The 15,777-nt window shown below is 37.2% G+C and overlaps 1 protein-coding gene across 3 annotated transcripts in view; it reads right to left on the bottom strand.

Annotated features, from left to right (window-relative positions):
* The window catches only part of macrod2 (mono-ADP ribosylhydrolase 2), a 393,923-nt gene that overhangs the window by 364,737 nt on the left and 13,409 nt on the right, over positions 1 to 15,777 (bottom strand). The window lies entirely within an intron of this gene.

Genomic DNA, 15,777 nt, shown 5'->3' with positions numbered 1-15,777 from the left:
GAAAGTTTGTCCTCGTGTTATCAGCTGCCTCAGGCAAACCAACAAGTCTTGTTTCTGAACCTGCACAAACTGACTGTTAAATCACTTTATTACCAGTTTAAGCAAAGAAAAAAAATAGGGATGTTTATTCTCATGTCTCACTCACATTCTGTACTATTCTTTTTACCATTGTCATTACTAGTCAGAGGAATTTCTGTCCAAAACATACTGCTTACATATATTAGTAAAATTTCATACATAATCCTCAAAGTTACTGCAAATGCCAGCTAACCCCCAGCTGGCCTGCACAGATATGTCTCTTCAATAACTTCAGCTACAAAGGAAGCAGCAGATAAAGTTTTCTTCTGAATGGAAATGAACATGAAGCCGTTTTCTGACTCCACTGCAGCAACATACTACTGCTATTCTAAAATGTAAAACACTTTACAGGAGCAGTTATTATACACTGACCTATTGAGTTCATATTACATAACTGTACAATGAAAATTAAATGATGTCTTATCTATCAAAATGTTTTGGGAATAAAAGTCACTGACATCAGCAAGCTGGACACACAAACTTTGTTGTATTACATTACTTTGTTGCAAAAAATTACAGCTGGATCTAAAAATATAATACAGCACGCTTCATGAAATAACTAAGTCAATAAAAACATTACTGAGAAAAGTATGAGGAATGTGCAGATTACTGTTTGCATGGTTACACCCGTACTCTACATGCCACATTGAAATTGATTAAATTCAACAAAACTGCTGGCACATGAACCACATTGTAGTTTTATCTTGATGAATTCATTTCTGGAGTCATGACAGTATGATTTGCTATTTCATACAAACAAACTTATGTCAGAAGGGTTGACATGAAAAAAAAAAAGATAAAGATGGGAATGAAAGATTTCAAGCCTCCTATTCAAGGTCAAAGTGTGGTCAAGTTTCAAAATATCTACCTGGCCTGTACTTTCAGTATATGAAGCTCCTTGCGTCAAGTAGCAAATAATAAGTATTAGTATTTTAGTAAAATTTTTTAGTATTTTTATATGTATAATACAGGGATTTATCAGGCATAACTTCATTCAAAACATATTTTGCAGCTGTAATAATCCCATTTGCAATTTATAAATAATCAAACTTTAGAGGACAGTTCAGGCAAAAAGCCAACAAAACAATGACAAGAGTAAAATATCTAAAGAGTAAAATGAAGAAACTTACAGTTAACTAGTAAACTTTGTGACTTAATACATATCCTTGCTTAATCTCACAAATAAAAAATTATCTTAGTATCATGTCCATTTGCAAAACTAGACATGTTAATACTTAAGTCTGTCATTTGAAATTGCATGGAAAGTTGAATGAATGCAGGCAAACTGTACTCATATAAGATTTATATTAAAATACAATAATAGACCATATTACACATACATTACAAAATCACTGATTTTATACAATAAGGCTGTAAAAGGTAGAATTTAGTTTAGCATTTTCCACTACGGTATGTGAACCTCTGTTCCTGTTAAACTCATCCATTAAGACTTGTAGTGTCTATTCTGAACAAACAGATTTATGCAGTGGAACTTAATCTATTTCTCCTATCTCTTATCGAGACATCCTCTAGCATAGACGCACTTCCATCAGCTGGCATGTGATTCATGTTATCAATGTAGATTAACTACTTGAAGACTCGTGGCTGGAAGATGGACGTGTGGTGCTCAATTAACCAGAGAACAGAGAAAAATTTAATCTGTTAGGAGTATCTAACATTCCCATTCGAGTCTCCTGTTTTTAATCATTTCTTTTTATCCCTTAATACCCATTTTACTTTAACATGGCAGTGTTCAATTGTTCCATAAATATACTGTATCTTGCTTGACTTTATGGACATCTACACTACAAAATCCATCAAAAATGCGTGCAAATGAGAAGCACAAGATCATCTTTGGTCAACTTTTCCCCCTTCCTCATTCATCCAAATAAAATTACATGCATACCGACCATCAAATCCTCATGGAAAGAGACACAAGAAGATGATAAAGGAAGAATACTTGCTTGTTTTACGCAATTGTGAAAGAGAAGCCACTTGGACGATAACCACTTCTGTTTCAGTCACTCAAAATATTATTAGCCTCAATATCAAGCTTCAGTACAACAATAATAATGTAACCTGCATTTTACAGTTGAGATAAGTTTAATTAAAAAAATTATTCTCTTTGTTTTAAAAGGGTAAAAATCTATGCTCTGATTCTACCTATTTTAACCCATCCCTTCTGTCTTTAACCTGCAGTTCATCTACCTGATCAGATATCCACTGTTCAGTTTAATTAAGCTAGGCTAAAGCTTGGATTTCATTTACTAAGTAACATATGCACAAGAGAACAGGACTGGAACATTGGCATTGTGTTCAAGCACTAACATTTTCACTAGTGTCTACCCACAACAGACAAAACCACAACGCCACCCACAGTACTGGGAACTCAGCTGCATCACAGCAAGCCTTCATCTTATTGGAAACCTTAATCTGCTTTATTTGAGCGTGGAAGAAGGACTAAGATTCTATTAAAGAGATAAAATTGTTTCCATAGCCAACGGATGCATCAAAGGCCAGCCAAATTGCAGCCCTTACTTGAGTGGGTTTCACTAAAGTCACTTATTTGTCCATTTCATCATGCTAATGGCAGAAGCCATCATCCCATTATAGATCCACAGCTGAGTGAGGTTAAACAAATGCAGTTTGTCTGAGGTCGCAATGCCTCCAAGTAAGGTCCCACTGTTCTCCCCCGTACATCACAACAAATCATCAGCTTGTCTATAACTACTCTATAAATGCAACCTCTTTGAACTGTGCTGCATTAACCACCTCTGCACTCCCCGACATAAAAACACAAGCATGTGCCAAGTCTCCCTTTGCTCTCTTTTCATAAAAAAAAATTCTTTCCTTACAAAATGACAATAAAATCCTACCAAATCTTAAAGCAAACCTCAACTTCTTTTTATCATTACACGTTTGTAATATTGCATATGCCCAGGAATCTGCCACCATTAGAAATAGCCAAGTGACTGTACCAAAAATCAGTAAAGCACAACTATAGTTTCCTGAAATATTTTGCAAAAAAAAAGAAAAGCATTGACTCCATTTTGGCACAGCAGGGTTTTGTAAAAGTGTTCATTAGTTCTTGTTGGCATTCATTAGTACACTGTGGCATGGTGGCTTCACAGCAAGAAGGTCGCTGGTTTGATCCTTGACTGTGACATGCATGTCCAAAGACATGCATGTCCAAAGACTGGTTACTCCCCATGGGAGTAAGTGTGAGCGTGAGTGGTTGTCTCTGTGTGTCCCTGCGATGGACTGGCGAGCTGTCCAGGGTGACTGCTGGGATAGGCTCCAGCTTCCCGGCAACCCTTCCTCAGACTAAGCTGTTAGGATAAAGGATGGATGGATAGATGGATTCTAGTTGTTTGCAGAGTTGTTACATCAAACACTGGCTTGTATGCTGTAAGCACTGTTAAAATAATAACTCAATAATACCTAATAAAATCATGTCTCCCGGACATTTCACATGCAGTTCACCATTTATCACAGTCAACAGAACCTAGCCTTGTTTCTATTACCATTCCACTGAACAAAGGTCTTTGTATATAATGAGTCCACATTCTCTAAGCCCTGCAGTAACCACACAATCACTTGTGTCAACACAAGGGAAATCCATTTCATCAGGATGTCCAGTCAGATCCTCATTACCATACACAGGGGCAACATCTGTGCAAACCACACAGCCCTTAAGAACTCGCCGACTGCTGGAGTTCAGTTTCCTGCACTTTTCAGTGTACCAAACATACGGCATATTTATTAAAAACATCATCACAGGTCAATTAAACACAATGACATTCTGAATTAGTTTGTTTTGTTTAAATTTAAACACTAGAGCATAATTAGGTGTGTAAGAGTTACACACTATCCTGTTATGACAGGACAGTTTTTTATTTCTGTAGCTTATCTTTATCTAACATTCAAAGTAATGGAAAACTCCAAAACATATACGAATCATTTGGTAATTCCAGAAACAAAAGCGACTGGCAGATTTTCCCCTAAATGAAATTCCTTTTTATTTCTGAACATTCAGCAATGTTTTTTTTAAAAGACAGAGTCCACTTCTGTTCACAGCCCCCTGACAATGTACGCTAACTTAACTTCTGTCTTTCTTCTGTTCAGGAAAGGCTGCCATTGTTGAGCAATGGCTTACTATAGAGAGGTAATGTAAGCATTGTTACCCTTTTTTTTTTTTTTTGAAAGGAAAAAAAAACCTTATACAGGTATGAACAGGTCACAGTTGACCTTCACACTGTCAAACTCAATTCTCCAAGATAATGGGCTCCGCATTTTAACAGACGGCTTCTGACTGACACGTTGCAGCTTTCACTGCCAATAATAATTAAGTGCTCACTTGTAAGTCTCCAAAGAATGAATGAAGATAACGTCAAATATGGAGAAAAAAAAAGAAAAAAAAAAGATGAAGCTATTGGTAGAGAACAAACAGACACTCTGCATTTGCAACTGATCAGATCTGTTATACAAATCAAAAAGATTATTTTCTTTGGAGGAGATACAACTAGTTTGTCTAATTGTTAACGATTATTACACAAGGCTGTAATGGAGAGATCATGACAGCAAGCAAAACACTTACATAAAAATAGTATAGCTTTACATTAAAACAAGTTAACCTGCAGCCAATAGAACTGAATAATCCTTGAAAGAAATTACACTCAAAATGGTCTTTAAAAATAAGATATGCTATTGCTTAATTTTCTATTAAAAAGAAGAAACCTTTGATATTTATATAAAAATTATTATCAGAAAAAAGTCTTGCAGGTTAACATCCTCCAGCATGGAGGTGCCTGAACGTCCACTGAAGCTTTTCAAGCAAAACACATTTATGGAAGTGGCTGCTCACTGCGGATGCACTGCTGCTGTGTTCATTTCTATTAAAACTTGTTATATAGACATGAACCTAATAACTAAACCGGCTCTTTTTACTAAACTCATTTATACTCTAACATGAGGTGAACTGTTACAGTCTACTCCGTCCTCCAGCCTGTTAATCAGGATTATATATAGTCATGGTTTTGATTATTCCCTAAAGGGTCATTTATCCAAACAGCCTATGGCCTCTCAGTTTGGCCTTACAGAACTTACAAAGAAGACCCTAAAAAATCTAAAGTCATCCCTTTGAGAATTAGTCCCAATAGTTATTTTAGGCAGCATAAAAATCAGCAGCTGAGAGATCCTTTTATGAACATGGCCCCTGGTTCCTCTTGAGAAATTTAAGCATGCTCACAAATATTGCATAAACTGCCAGGGGTTAAAGGAATTGTATTGTCATTTAAAGCTCCTCAAAAACATCCCAGTCTTTCATTTCCACTGCTCAGAGTCCCTCTCATATGGAGTCATTTTTGTGTTTAGCAAAAAGGAGAAATGGTGGGGAGGATATTTCATATCTCAATAAAGCGCTGATGTTCTCTGTGGAATTTTGACAGAGACTTAGTCACAGTAACGCTGCCTTGGATTGTTTTATTTGTGCTACAACATGGCAACACACTCTATGCTGAACAGCAGAAATCTATCTGAATGACTGCATCCCCACTGAGGAAACTTGGACTATAAAGCTCAAGCATGAAATTATCAAATTGAGTGTCTGCTGTAACAAAATTGCATCCCTTGCCAAAATATGTGCTTTATATTCCTTTACTTACTTGTAACATTATGTTGCTCATTACCTGGACCATTACCATTACCTTGCCATTATAGAAAACCTTGCCAGTGCAGGTCTGGAACCAAGCAGCTCATCAGTATTTCTGCTAAGGCGCACACTTTTAAAGGCCGGCTGTGTACATGGCTTGCATTTGTTTATGTCGGCAGAGATTCACAGCATTTTCAGGACTAACTGAGATTAACTCAAACTAAAATGAGGGAACAGGGGAAAATCCTGTGAAAGGAGGGGGGGAGAATGAACCGAAAATCAAAGTGGGGTATTGTGAAGACCAGTGAATCATGAGCTTGCAACAATAAAAAGGCACACTGCCTGGGGATGGTGCAGAAACCGTCAACAGTCTGGGGTTGATTTCTACAACGCTCTTCATTCATCCTTGCTTCAATCTATGCGTGAAGAGCGAATCTCATCCGGCATCTCAGTGTATTGTCTTATAAAGAAAGATGTCACACCCTCTTTTTAGCATATCAATTCACACATGCTATTTCTCAGCTTCAATTGCAGTCATACTCTCACTTCCGTAAAAACAAAAAAGGTATATCAGCTAAAACCTTGCAATGAGCATTTTGTTATAAAGAGCTTTAAGTTTCAGAAACAGCACAATATTGGACAGTTTAAGCGGCTTCAGAGGCAGATGTTGAAAATGTGCAGCATGCCTTGGAATTTCCAGTTGTTACCACAATCATTTCTAAAGAAACATCTGTGAAGGGAGGGCAGAAAAGGGGGATTTATACATCTAACATGCACAACCAGTACAGCTATTCCACCTCTAAAACTGGGTAACTCAGTGATAACTTAAGTGGAGCCACAGTGCCCCCTACAGGTGAACAGATACCAGTCTTGAGAAAATGAAATGCATTTTCTAGGAGTTCTGCCTGCAAAAATGCCCATTTAAATTGAGCCTGTGCCTGATTTACATCAATGGGGAAAAGCCAATCTACTTGAGAAACTCATACTCCAACTGAGCATTTAAAAATGGATAAATAATTTTTTTTTTTTTTTTTAAAACACACAGAGACTCAATGACAGACCACCTATATGAATGAGACAAGCCTCACAATGAGTTATTTTCTAAAACTATGACACTTTAGGATCCTTAAACTTATCATACTTTCTCAGTATAAATATAATGATCACTTTCATCATTCCCATCATCATCTTCAAGTTTCTTGCTGTACTCAAATGACCTCTACAGAAAAACATTTGTAGAGAAGCTTTACTTGTGTGGAGCACAGAAAAAGACAAAACCCTTCTCTATTTAGTGTCCACTAGTTACTCACAGGATTGATAGATGGGAGTAAGAGCATCATAAGGTTGGGTGTTTTGAGACATTTCAGGAGAGAGAGCAGCTGTCAGAAGAGTGGTGAAAGGAAGGAGGTGGGAACAAAAACAAGGATGCAAACACTGAGACATTCTGACCTTGACAACAATGACTCAAGTTTTCTGTCCACTAGGGAGACAAGTGAGGGCATGACCTGAGTGATGGGTCTCATCGTGAGCACTGACAACGCTCTCTAGAAAAACAGATTCAGTTTCACCGACTTTCCTCTCTGTCAGTGAGTGTGTTATTTATGTTGTCAAGAGAGTGTGTTAATGTAAAAAGAGGAGAAGTAGGCTGGGACTGAATGCGTAACAAGGAAGGAAAGGTTTAGGTTCATTCTCCCAAACACTCAATACTGTCACAGATCATTAGCAGTCCAAAACACAACAGATAGGTTCGGAGTACCCAAACAGTCACTCACAGTCAATATAATACAATTTAAAATATAATAACATAACATTCGGGGTGGGACTTTAGCACATTAATTATTAAATTAATCACAGAAAGAGTCATTATTAAGAAAATGAACATATTAATCATAGTTTGCATTCCAACAACGGGGAACATTTGTCACTGCACAATTTTCTGGTATGCCGTTTATCCTGGTGCACATGTTGGAACTGGAGGAATAACTCAGCAGCACGGATGCTTTATTTACAGAGTTTTTCAAATCACTCTAGTGGCTATTTAAAAATAAAAGAAGTAACTAGCGACATATCTAGTTTTGGAGACTTTTGGTGATTGATGTGTAAGCATGTATGATTTATTCTTCTTAATGAGCCACAGGTACAACCACATCCCCCTCCCCCATCCAAAAACCTTCACAAGAAGCTGTGAAGCGGCAGTCAGAGCAGATGATCGCCTCTGCTCCTTAACCAGACTTAAAGTGAAACAAGCAAAGCTGCCACTGTCTGATCCCACATAGGCTTACAGTCATATTAATGCCTATCATTGAAGAGCGTGGATGAAAACTAGGGTACCTTGAAATTGATGAGAAGAATATCATTAAGTTTATTTGCCTTTTACATTGCAAATATTGTGCAGCTCTACTGTAACATGTTGTAAAAACACACATTGTCACCAGTAACAGAGACTAAAAGACTGCCAACTGTAACTGCAGGACAGGAAGAAAACAATGAAATAAAGTGGATATCAGGATTGGAGAAAGTTCACCGGCAGGTTTGTCCCTTCAGCACACGTTTACAAAAGGGATGGCAGGGAAAACCATGTCCTTCTGGTGTACCCCTCCCAAAGGTGATCAGATTAGTGGGACCTTTTAGTGCAGGACCCAGTGCAGCCCACTCACCAGAGTCATTTCACTGTTCATCAGAGCAGCAAGTTCTCCCAGCCAGGGGCATTGATTTTCAGTCTCGATGTGGCACCGCAACAATCACAAGTTTGTTCAAGAAGTTACCAGTCGCTTGTCATGGTTTCTAACACATCTTGGTGTCTGTGCTTGTTTGTCTGCTTGTCAAGACCGATGTGTGTGTGAATTAATGTTTCTGTAAGAAAAATTATGGATATCACTGTTTAAAAAACAAATTTATGAAACCTGGTGAAGAGCTAAAAGTCAAGTATAACATTTAGGCTGGTTTTGGTTGCATGTGGTAAAAGTAAGTATATTCTGAACAAAAACAAGCAGAGAACCACATTTCATTGGCCAGTGGCCACCACAAACTCATCTGCAGACATATACAGTCTCATAAGGATGCAACGATTTGTCGACAAAGTTGACAACGTCGAAAATGAAAATTCGTCGACGCGAAATTTCATTGTCGAAGCGTCGCGTTATAAACGCCCGTAAGTGCTTTGCTAATAAAACGCTCCGCCAGGCAACTTAACGCCATTTACCAACCACGGCTTTTCAGACAGTATAAGAACTCTAAACACCAAGCCAATGACGCAAAGCATCACAGGAAGTGCTCAGGGCAATGTTGTCATTTTGTGGAAGAATCCAAACAAACTGACGTCGACAAACTGACGGCGGTGCAACATATTTCCATAGTTTGGGGATTTTTCATGCTAAACAAAGTGTCAAACAGGTGAAATGTGTAGTCTGCCACGCAGAGTTGGCGTACCATGGCAGCACGACAGTCATGCATTAGCATCTGAAACAAAAGCACCCCGGAGTCATGGTCTCCAGCATTCCGGATGGCATTAGCGAGTAGTGATGTGCTGTTGGTACCTCTGCCAAAGAGGTTATGTTTTTATCTGTTTGTTTGTGTTCAAGATAACTCAAAAAGTTATGGATAGATTTTCATGAAATTTTCAGGAGTTGTTGGAAATGTGAAATGGAAGAAGTGATTTAATTTTGGTGGTGATCTGGATCACCGTTTGGATTTAGGAATGTTTTAAAGGATTTTGGCCTTTGTTTACCTTACAAAACAGGGTTTTTCAAGATGTAAATAATCATTTTATTGCAATTGTATGAAAAGTAAGATGTTAAAATATTTTATTCATTTTGTTTTCCTTTTGAGGCAAATCCTATATAGCTTAGATATAACACTATAGCTAAGTTTGAATGTTTCAAAATATATTAGTAGTAAGCTGTTAAGCTTAAATTTAATATTCCACTGGTTCAGGAGTCATTCTTTTAACAAACTAAAGGACATTATGTTGTGACTGACTGGGAATCAGGGTGGCATTCATATAATGCAAATGAAGAGAGTGGGGTAAAACATATTGGAGCCTGTAAAAAGAGCTGCGTCAACTGGAAGCACAGATGGTGGGCCTGACAGAAATAATCGTGACTAATCAAAAAAATGTACATATTTGTCGACTATTTAAAGTAATCATTAGTTGTAGCCCTACAGTCTTATAAACATTATCTAAAATATCCACATATCAGAAGTCCTGAAATACCTCATTTAGACATTACAGGATGGGATTTTTAGAGTAAAGAGACCTTAGGTTTAGATTAGCATAAATTATGGTTAGGGCAGAAGGTACATTTTCAGGAAATGAATACAAGTTTATGCAAAGTTATCTTAAGTGATGGAAAGACAGTTGTGTGTATTTGGCAAGTGTACTTCTATGTACACTGGCAGCAGCGTGAAAGAACAAAAATATTGAGAGAATAAACTGCATATTGCTGGAAGCATGGCTGCATTTGTCAGGGAGGTTTTGGCAGAGGGTGTGAATCTCCCGAGAAAAAGATGGACTCATTGAGCCAGACTCTCCAGGGGATGAACATATTGTGTAGCATGTTCATGCCCCCACAGAAAAGTCTAATAAAGTCCCTGCACTGACAAGATCCTATAAGAAAAAGAAATTAAACCAGAAACTATAGTTTGGTTTTTGTTCACTCACTTTGGGAAATGAAGAAGTCAAAATTGTGTTGGAGGTTTGTCAGGAGTGAATCATGACATATGCAACCTATTACAGGGAGAAGAACTGAAAAATTATATGAACTATATAAAAGCCCTGGCCACCTGGCCATAACACCTAACATACATGCAAAAATGTAAGAAACTGCAGCAAATATATTTCACTCTGCTAAGGATAAGTGTTTTACAAGTCAACACTTTAAAACAACTTTCAAACTGGAGAAAGCAAGACTTTTTAAAAAAGTCAGATGTAATATTAATTCTAGAAAGCTGTGAAAGTTTGCCAGCTATAATATTACCAGGAAACTCGGTCTGTCTGCTATAAATAAAGTAGTACTCTCCATTATGGCTTCAGACTCAGAGAAGTAGATTTTCTCGGTATTACACACCATTACCTTGCAGTCTTTTTGTTCCCCCACAACGACACTTTCCAATAAGCTGGGAAGGCAAAGCCAGAACCATTACATACTTCCCTTCAACCTCAGGAATGAATAAATAAATAAATAAATTACAATCTGAAACGTCCTATTGGCTAAGGAGATCAAGATAATTACAATTTTGTGGTCATACAAGTAATTGTGACTGACTTTTTAACCATTAAATAACCATTTAACCATTTATTCAACCAGTCATTATTCAAAAAACATTTCACATAAGCCTATTATTAAAATCAATCATTTAATTTAATTCTTATAAAGAAAAAAATAAAGGAAACAAATACAGACAAAATCAAAGCATGCTTTTGTGGTTTATAAACAAAAATAGACATGTTTTTTTTTTTTATTATTTTGACAGGCACCAATTATCATTTAGCTTTTCCCACTTTGCACATTTTTCCAACCTCGACTCTTCTTGCATCCTAGTTGCTCCCGTTCCCATTTGTAGCTGACAAACTAAGACACTGTTGTTCAGAGGCATGATTTTAAATTTATTCAACTAAAACTTACTGCAGGTTTTTGCTACATTAGCACTAATAGTGTGTTGTGACAACATACATTTCTCCTTTAAAATCAATTTGCAATGTTTATTTGATGCGTCACACTCCCTTTAAGATGTTGCAGATGCTGAAAAGACAGCTGTACTGGTGCCTTTCGCCTCCTTACAGATACACTGTAGGAATACAGATGCCCTACCACAGGTTTACTTTAGATCATTTTCCAGGCCACATGCAGGAGAATGAAGGAGACAAAGGAAAAAAGGCACAAATTAGGCAAATGATATGAACTTTTGCTGCAATGGTGGAAGACAATGTGTTAATGTGACATTTCTGTTAGTGACACCCAGTAACTTTCTCACAGCTTAATTAAGAGTATTATACAGCCGTGATCATATTTAGTCCAAATGTGATTATATGATTAATTTATGCAAATAAGTGCCAAGCATTTCAACTCAACAGAGTTGTTTATTTGATATCCATACATTCCATTTAGTCAATGCTTTTTCCTCCATCATGCAAAAAAATAAAATAAAATCAGAAGTATGGGAGGCCTCGGCTTAACTAGAGACAATCCAACTAACTGAAGAGGATTGGCATCCATGTTTTCTCAACCGTTTTTTATAATTGATAAATTTGAAGTAGTCAGTTTTCCACAACATAAATAATGATGTCCTGCGACCCTGACTTGGACTAAGCAGTTTAGAAAATGGATGAATATATTAATGGTATGTGATTCAAGTTTGACATTTTATTGACTATTTGTTTTATTAAACCACAAAACAAAAAAAGGTAAAAGATGTTCACTTTCACTGTGCCTTGCTTTGACCACAGAATAACACTGCATTCAGTTTGGACCAGGGCAAGTAGGGCTCTGTACCATAAATTATGCATGACTGACCATGAAGGTAAACAATGCTGCATTTTTGCCAAACAACCCTGCAGGCAGCACTGTTTGAATTGACTGCATGTCAAAAACATACAAAAGTCAATCTCTACTGGATCATGGCATTCTTCCGTCTGCAGGTCAGTGCTCTCATCAAACTCATGATGACTGCACAACGAGAGGCTCCACTTGACTCAATACCAATTGAATGTGTTGAACTCATCTCAACCCCTACAGGTTCTTTACAGCATTCATAACCAGATTGACTGGGAAAAAGAAATTGTCTCTGGTAAAAGTAATTCAATACAGAAGATGAGAATAGTTTACAGAATGTAAAGGACTAGTCAACTGCTGGGCATAACTACCACAGAGAGCAATCTCCTTCCAGTTCACATCTCCATAACCTCATTCTTATCCAACTGGGATGGCAATACTCAAATGAACTATACACAAAGACAGCAGGGGAAAGGTAAGGCATCTTGTGTTTGTAATGTAAAAGCAAAAGCCCACTTTTAATTTCCCTTTAAATCTTAGTAATGCCTTTCAGTAGCTATGGCTCACAGAGAACTCTGTCATATCCTTCCATCAGTCTAATACCAAGCCAGTTCTGCTCAGACCAGGGCATGCCTGGTTTGATATGTATGCTTCATTCAAAAGGAAACATGTTGTCATTTTCTTCAGCCAACGCCCCAGAAACCTGTTCTAAACATCATTTAGGATAATTTAAGAATTACTGAACTTTTTTTTCTTAAAACTACATGACAAATCATTACAAATTGCAGTGTGTTGCTTGTCAGTGAAATGTAGCCTCTAAAGCATGAGTAGGCAACTCCAGACCTCAAGGGCTGCAGTCCTGCAGATGTTAGGAGTTTCTCTGCTGCAACGCACCTGACTCAGATCAATGGGTAATTAGCAGACAAGTGCAGAGTTTGATGTCAAGCTCTGCACCAGTCCTAAATAAGTCTGATGTGTGTCTGGTGTGTTGCAGGGCAGCAGAGAAACTCCTAACATTTGCAGGACTGTAGCCCTCGAGGACCAGAGTGGCCAACCCTGCTGAATACAGTGAAACTAGGTGGCTAAACACAAATATGTCATGGTATGTGCACCAATTAGTTGTAGCTTAAAATGATACATGAATGCAGCATTTTCACAGTAAACCCCCAATTTTCTTTTCTTTAATAAAAAGAAAAAAATGTGATTGTGATTCTTTTGAACCACTTAATCTTCCCCGCTGGCATTTTCATTATATAAATAGGTTAGAAAATGGTGGCAAAAAGCAGACAGTTTGAGATTGACAGCATGTTGTTACAGACCTAAGCCTTAACAGTACCATTTGTGGGAACTGGATGCTGCAGTTTGAGCTCCCTTATCATCAGTTTACTGCATGTCACCATAACCCCTCCTGTTCTGCTTTCTCCAGGCTCACCTAGGTGACAGTTTGAGCGCCTCTTGTGCAACCTCCTTAACAAAATTAAGAAAGAATTAAAAACTCAATGAGCCCAATAATTAAATTTTAATGGAGGGCATAAAGCAACCTGACAACCCCTTAAAGCTATAGGTTAAAACCATAACTGCAACACCAAGCTTGATCCCCATTTCCTCTGTATGTTACACTCAATGCACTTGATGAATGCTGGGGAGTGTAATACTAATGTAAAAAAAAAAAAAAAAACCCTGAATTATTAGTAACAGTAAATAAAACTAAGCTATGAAAAATAAATATAGAAAATTGTCAATAAAGAAATTACTGTGCAGTATGGTGTAACAATACCATGTCAGTGTGTTAAACTGACCTTACTCTGCCAACCTATTATAATTCATATCACATTTAAACTGAACATTCAGAAGGACATAACCTGTTTAAATTTGCGAAAAGTAAATGATTAGCTGCTTTTACAGTGTATGCACACCCACAATTTGTACAAACAAACATGCAATTCATGTTTGCTTCATATGAGGAACAAAAAGGCGTTTTAAAAGTTGATTAAGCTTTATACCAATACGGCCACAGTGCTGAAAAAGTCCCACAATTCATACACAGTGGTCTACTTCTGCCAAGCCTAAACAAAAAACAGCATGGGAAAATGGAAGTACTGCAGGCTAGAGATTGAAAGCAATGAATAGATGAAAGGCAAGAAGTCGAGCAAGCTATCCAAAGATCTTATCAGAGTCTGTTGCTCAACGTTCACAATGTCCGGTCCGAGCTGTGTTACTCATGACAATTTGGACAAGAGCCACAAAATCCAGCACATCCTGTTGACTAAGTAAATAGATTTTAAACATTCTGTATAAAACATAATGCTATAAGATGAAATTAAAGTCTTTTGTAGCCAATGACAAAACAACATGGCCTGGAACACAGCATCCTATTCACAAAATAGTAAAGTGCAGAGCTGGTAGACATGGTAAACAAAACTGGAAAACAAAGTCCCCCACTATATCTTCTTATCGCTTGTAACACCTGTAAAAAAAAATTGGCTGGTTGGGAAGTTTAAATAGAAAAACAGGGACCCATATGCTAAGAACTAAAATCATACAAACCTTTCTGTCCCTGACAGTCTGCCAAACAGAACAGTGGCCAGAATAATGCTGCATCACATCCTGACTGCTTGGAAGCATTAATAGGTTAAGTAAACTACATGTCGCAGTGCTTTCTTAATAATAATTTTAAAAAAAAAATTTTAAAAACCAATACATCTTCCATTTTGAATACTACTCCCCATCTCATGTGGAAATAAGTCCAAAATCTTCATTATTCTTCTTCTCTGATCAAAAGAAAACAGATACTATGACACACGCTTCACTTCAATAAAATAAAAGTTTCTGAAGTGTATATTTAAATTGCACCGAAAGTAATTCAGCCTCTATTATAAAGCTTATCAAACTATATATTAACTCTATTGTTTGTAAAGCCGTGTTAATTATATATTCTACATGACACTGAGGATTCTGAAAGCAATGTTACCCAGTCTGCTTCACAATATGCATTTACATATCAAATTTAATAAATAAGCCAGATCAAACAGAAAAGTCTTTTTTAACATGTTTTCATCTTGCATAATTTAAAAACCATTCATTTGACTCAAGATTTTCTACATAACTATACTGTAATGTGCAAATGTACATTCTTCCTCGTGTACAACATGAGGAAGAAAGACTTCAGTGACAAATACAGGGAGCCAGAGTAGAACACATTAATACAATGCGGCTACACAGCTATCTTGACATTTAATCAACTCTGTAGCTGCAATGTTGTCCTCAAGATCAGCTGGAGATCCAACAGGTAAAGCAATCTCATAGCTCCTATAACTATGTGTTTAGATTGTGGGCACACAGCAGAAAATTACATAGCAGTGGTGTGACACTGGGGAAAAAAAAAAACCACCCCTGCAAACCCTGCCTGCTGCTAATTTCATTCACCATGTGAAATCTCAATCTTTTTCTCCCTCACAGCAACAATGAATAATCATTAAAGAACATTTGCCACAGAGAGATAAATCTATTTAAAAACAATGCAGTCACAAAACTTGAGATTCCACTGTGCAAAGTAAG

Source organism: Telmatherina bonti (assembly GCF_933228915.1).
Source record: "Telmatherina bonti genome assembly, chromosome: 11".
Taxonomy (NCBI): Eukaryota; Metazoa; Chordata; class Actinopteri; order Atheriniformes; family Telmatherinidae; genus Telmatherina; species Telmatherina bonti.
Note: the sequence above shows the minus strand (reverse complement) of the source record. Positions and strands in the feature narration are given on the sequence as shown.